Source organism: Ursus americanus, chromosome 14 (assembly GCF_024610735.1).
Source record: "Ursus americanus isolate L20-20 chromosome 14, mUrsAme1.1.p, whole genome shotgun sequence".
NCBI classification, from domain to species: Eukaryota; Metazoa; Chordata; class Mammalia; order Carnivora; family Ursidae; genus Ursus; species Ursus americanus.
In genome coordinates this window covers 41,684,681-41,690,897 of record NC_142140.1, presented here as the reverse complement: position 1 = coordinate 41,690,897, position 6,217 = coordinate 41,684,681, and positions in this window count along the sequence as shown.

Here is a 6,217-nt window from a genome sequence, read left to right as displayed (position 1 = left end):
GCCCCACCTTGTCCAATAGAACTAACTCCAGGGATAGAAGTGTTCTATACTTGTGTTGTCCAATAGGATCTCCGCTAGCCACGTGCAGCCTTTGAAATGGGGCTACTGTGACCGAGGAACTGGATTTTTAATTTGTATTCAATTTTAATTGAAATAGCCACACACAGCTCATAGCAGCTACATGGGCTCAGCCGTGCAGCACGGACACCCCCCCGCCAACTGCCCGCTTTGCATCCATTCTACCACCACATCAAGCTTCCGGGGGCCAGTCAACACACATCTTGAACCCTGTACGACAGACTAGGGGAAAACACCAGTGATGCAAAGATGAATAAGACCCACTTCTAGAAAACTCGCTCGCTGTTCGGTGGAAGGGACTCATCCAAAGCCAATGACTATAAGGAAACACAATGGGTGCTTTCTCCTGCAGGAGGAGGTAGAAGGGAGCATTGAAGAAAAGTACCCAGAGAAAGTCACATTCTGCCTAGGTTGGCTTCTCCCAAGAGCAGATCTGAGCAAGGATTTGAGAACAAAGTATTTATTTGGAAAGTGCAGGGAACTCCAGTAGGGAGCGGGGAAGTAAGACAGCAATGGGGAGATGCCAACAAAGGGTTCATTATGACGTACCTTCCACTGGGGGTGACTGGAGCTCAACACCAAGAGAAAACTCCTGGCAACACTGTCACTCACACTCAGCAATTCCATCGGAGGGGGAAGGAGGTCGGGGTATTTACACTGCACCCCTGCGAGTCATTGGCTGATGGCGGCTCCTGGGGGATGCTAATTCCCGGGCACTTCCGGCCTGCCTGGCTCTGGCAGAGGCCCACCCAGCTTTGCAGAAAGCTCCCAGGCAGCACGACGTGGATGCTGGATGTCGGAAGCCAGCTGGGCACGCTCGGGGAGGGATTGAGGGATAACACATTGGCCGCATAGTTGAACAGGCTTGTGAACAACTTTCCATGAAGCAAAGGGTGGGCGTGAGCGCGGTGTGCAGGCAGGTGGGTCAATTTGTGGGAAGGCACAAAGGCAGAAAAGTGCAGTAGGGAGGACCCCTGTGGCAAGCCTGGAGTGACCCTGACAATGGCAGGTGGTCTCGAACGTGCCTCAGCGCTGACTTCCCTGCCCCTCCTCCACTGTGTTGAGCATCACACTCTGCTGGTTGAGAAAAGGCGATCCATTTCCAGCTTGAGTTTCTGAGATTTCCTTCAAATCCAGAGCTAAAATTCTAAAGTCTGGTGCTTAACAAAGCAGGTTCCTGTCCTTCATAGCTGTGGGCTTTCAAGAACTTCACTGGGATTTTCTTCCATTTCTGCCCAGGTAAGTCCCCAGTAGAGTTAGGGTGTTGTCTTTCTCCATCCACTGGTCTCTTCCAGGGGTCCGTGAATTGTGACCCACGAGCCAAAAACAGCCCACCGCCCGCTCTGTAAATAAAGTTTCACTGGCACGCAGCCACGCTCTTAGGTTTATAAAGTGTGTGTGGCTGCTTTTGCATATCATGACAGAGCGGAGTAATTGGGGCAGAGACCGGACCCCCCAGAGATCCTAAAATAATTTATCCTCTTGTCCTTTACAGAAGAAGTTTCCTGGGGCGCCTGGGTGGCGCAGTCGTTAAAGCGTCTGCCTTCAGCTCAGGGCGTGATCCTGGCGATCTGGGATCGAGTCCCACATCGGGCTCCTCCGCTGGGAGCCTGCTTCTTCCTCTCCCACTCCCCCTGCTGTGTTCCCTCTCTCGCTGGCTGTCTCTCTGTCACATAAATAAATAAAATCTTTAAAAAAAAAAAAAAAAAAGAAGAAGAAGTTTCCTGACCCCTGATCCCCCATGCCGTGGCCCAGGATCTGGGGCTCTGATAGGCATAGCCACGACAAGGGAGACCAGATTGTGGGGGAGAACTTGGATTGTGAGGTCTGTAGACAAGCTGCTTCAATGCCCAGCCTAGTCCTACCTTGACGCTGGAAGCAGGGTCCCCACAAAATAAGGTTAGGTGGTGTACCAGCCAAACGCTGCTCTCCAATGCCAAAGGCTAACAGTATGTACCCAGGCAGCACACTGGAAGCTTTATTGAGGCAGCAGAACTCCATAGATGTTGTATTCCAAAGTAGACTATAAGCAGAACTTACACAGGAACTGTAAAAACAGGTTTTATGATACCTTAGACCCCCCCCCAACTATATTGAGAACAGAGGTTGCATTGATGAAAATGAGATATTTGACAAGGGGTTCTTTGTAGAAGGCTGCTGGTGTCCCCTCCCCTGGAGGGGAAGAAAGGGAGCCAGGTGGGTGCTTGGTTCTCACCTCAAGCCTGCCAGAATGATGCCAATGACTCCACCTGTCATTGCTTGGTATGAGTCACCCTGGTTGAAGAGGCTCTGTGCACGGGATCCAGCCAGCTAAGGAAGAGCTAAGTCCACTGGCCGTTGCCCCATGCCATCAGAACGGCTGCCTCTCTCAATCTAGACCTTTGGAACTGAGGAAAGACTCAGTTTTCAGAGAGGACACATTTTTTTTTTCCGGTTTAGTTTGAGGTCCTGGCAAATTGACCTCAATAAGCTGAGGCTCGAGCTTTACTTGCTCACACCAGCTTCGGTCACAGTTGCAGTGGGAAATGTGGACACTAGGGGGCGTCCGCCCTTGCCGGAGGCGCCGAAGGTCGGTTGCTCTTTTCAGTAAGTGGAGAATACGCCCGTGCGCTAGGGGGGAGGTGAGGTGTTGATATTACAGCAAGAAACTCAGGAATGTCTATATCTGATGTGGTCCAACTGTGTGGCAAGACTTTGGGGGATGCCATTTATATCCCTAAAAAGTGTGCAATGCAGTGAGTGCCCCAGAAGGAGTGACAGAAGAAAGGAAACCCGGGTCTGATTTATTATGATCTGGACGAATTCCTAGTTCCGTGATGTAGGATGTTGGTAAACTGGTTATAGTTCAAGGCTTAAAATTCCATTACCTCTTCCTAAACCAAAACCGAAATCTTATTCCAGAGGGCCATGCCCAAGCCAAAGCAATGGGTATGCCAAAAACGCGTGTGAATGAAAGAGAACAGAGAAAAGCAGGACAGCAGAGCCTGCCTCCGCGAGAAACGCCGATTCAACGTGCAGCTGTTTGCGGGGTGGAAATAGACAGTTGCTAGGGCCTGTGTGGGATCTTTTAATACCCAGCCGTCCCGGCTGCCAGTGTGTGTGGCCCCGGCCGCGATCGGAAATCTGACGATCAGAACGGCGACTCCGCTGGCCCAGGACCAGGGAGAACGGAAGGAGCCCATCCTGTGTTGCTCAGTCTGGAGACTGTTCATCTGTCCAGCCTCAGCTGGTCACATTTACTGAACATCTACATTGCCCTGGTCTTTATGGGGGTGGGAGTGGAGGGGGCATTGAAGGGAAAGATAAAACAAAGCCTCGGTTCCTGGCCATGAGATGACGCTTTACCTAATCAAAGAGTGTATAGGACATCCTGGCCAATGCACTCAGATCCACTCTGTGCCCTTCTCTACCCTGCTCTGTGCCCCAGAAGCTGCCCGGCACGGAGGTGGCCGGCATTCTATCTTGTGCTCTGGATTGAGCCCATAGGGAGCCCCTGCAGGAGGTTGGGAGAAAGTGGGAGAGTGAGGTCTGAGTGTTTATTCCCCCAGCCCCTCCTGAGGCATCACTGGGGCCCTGGTGGGCCCCAGCCAGCCTCGGTGGACCTCTCCACCTTGTTTCCCCCACCCCTCACCCCTTTACAGCTGCTAATGAGCCCCCTGCTACCCATCTTACTCAGGGGGCTGCAGTCTTCCCCCACCCTGCTATCACCTTTGTAAATGGCCCCTTTATTAAACTTTCCTCAAATTGCCCAATTTGAGTGTGTCGGCTGTTTCCCATAGGGATCCTGAGTGACACGAGGAGATGATATATAGCACAGGAAAAGAAGTTGGCAAAAAGAGAAAAAATAAGGTGTCGAGTAAGCATTCTGGGAGAACTTCCTGGAGAAGGAGGCAGGAGGCTGGATCTTAAAGGCAGGAAGCTACACCCTGAGGAGAGCTGGGGGAATGGGCTAAGCAAGGCAGGCTTGGGATGAGGGTGAATGTTTGGGGAGGAGAGACCAACAATGGGTGTGGAATGGAGAAATCCAGAAGATTAGGAGTGAGAGGTCTGGAAGCAAGGACACTGTGAGTTTTGAATTAAGAACCTTAAAGCCTCAGGTTTGAACGTGCCCTGTCAGCAGCAACACTGTTCCAGACACAACCTGTGGGGGTTGTCTGGCTCATGATGATTCCCACAGTGATCATCAATCAGGCCCCTCCCAGGTCCCCTTGACTTGTCTGACCCAGGGGCTTCTGACCCTAGCCTGACACAAGTGAGGCCACCTGGAACTCGAAAACTCAAACGGAGACATACAGAGATGGGCAGAAGGCATTGATCCTATCGTGGCTGTGGCCTACAGAGAGGCTTCATGATCTCCTGAGGCCAGGTGGCCCTTCCTCCTTCCATTCTGGAAGCTGTCCAGACCACGCCCATGCAGTCATTCTTAGCTGAAGCTGGGGATGTTTATAAATCAAGAAAATTAACTGAGTTGGAAGGGAATGCTAGGGAGCAGGTTGCAGACGCAGACTTCCATGGAGGTGAGGCTCACACTCATGTCCTGGAGTGGGAAGATGGCAGCCCATGGGAACTGGTAATGAAACAATCAGTCGTCCAATGAGGACAGAGCCCGGCCAGTAGTGGGTGATGGGTGGCAGGAAGATGCCATCTCTCACCAGAACCAGTAGGTAGGATGGATGCTTCTGAAGGCACGGAGAAACTTTAGTTTAAGATACTTCAACTAAAACCCAAATACTGAAATTTTTATCTTCAAGTTAAACTTAGAGCCTTTCTGTGACCATGTTGGAAAGAAACTCTCTATTACTTGCAGCTGCCAGGTTAAGAATGTTGGAAACCAATTCAGAGCCTAAATTGGCAGGTGTCTTAATTATAATATGAGTTGAATGCACACGCTGGCCAAAAAAGCATGTGTGACTATTAGAGCATGAATTGAGACAGACTGAGAACTTGTGAATGGGGATATCTGGAAGGATGCAGAGGTCCTGGGAAATCCTGATCCTCCACTTCCCTCTGGCACACTGCCTCCTACACCCCTCTCTCCTCAGGAAACCATTTTTCCTGAAGATGTTAAAATTAACGGTTTGCCCCATGGCCCACTCCTCAAGATTGTGCACCTAATTAAGTAGGATTTTAATTTCACATGGACCAGAAGACAAAATGCAGAATCGGAGTAGGGAAGAAAATTCCAGAAGAAATTACAGAAATTGTTTGAATTAATTGCTTAATTAACAAAAGTCCAGGTTTGGATTTTGAGAGCACTTAATAAGAGTAGGCAGAGCAGAATTTTGGATTGGGCTGAATTTACAGATGTGTGCACTCATTGGAAATACTGAACTCCATGTCTAGGGTTCTAAGAGTTTGCTGATTGGACGAACACAGATTTGGACCAAATGCTGGTCCACACTATGTGAGTGTAGAAGGTCAGGATCCCTTGGAATAACCTAGAGGAAGACTAGAAGATATTACATCCACCATGTGGGTTCTGGCCAATCTACCTCACTCTCGTTCTCTCTAGTGCACAGAATACAAGATTAGAGAAGGAATGCCATCTAGAATGGTAGTGGGAGGGGCTATCATTGAACTATAACCTTTGACCTTGAGGTAGAGAGCATACAAAGCCTGCACGTTTTATCTGCCAGAAACAACAGGTCTTACCAATATAAAAGCCATCTGAAAAGGGTGGTAATCAGGACTGAAGGGTGTGTTTATCATGGGAACCCCAGAAATTAAATCATGTCTTACTCAAGAAATTTTCAGTTCTGGAAAAAAAAAAAAAAAGACCAATCTTGAGTTGCTTTACTATAGAATATGGCCTCTCCAAATTCTCAGAAGTGAGTCATTTCATAAAGCCAGGGTCTCCTGAAACCACATACCTTTGAGGAAGAGCTTTACAGTATTGTCACTCAGTCCCAGCCTTTCCCAAATGGACCTTGTGCCAAATATTGAGACTGCCAGTCCCCTTCTTCAGTCCCACCTTCAAAAACTCGCAGTCAGGCAATAGTCCCTCAACCAGGAGATTAGAAGATTCTTCTCTGCAGAAACAAATGACCCCAGAGAAAGACACCTACAGGTACTGATGTTCAAGGGGTCCCCCAACATAAAGACCCATCACCCATGGTAAAGCCCAGCAGGGGACAAGCAC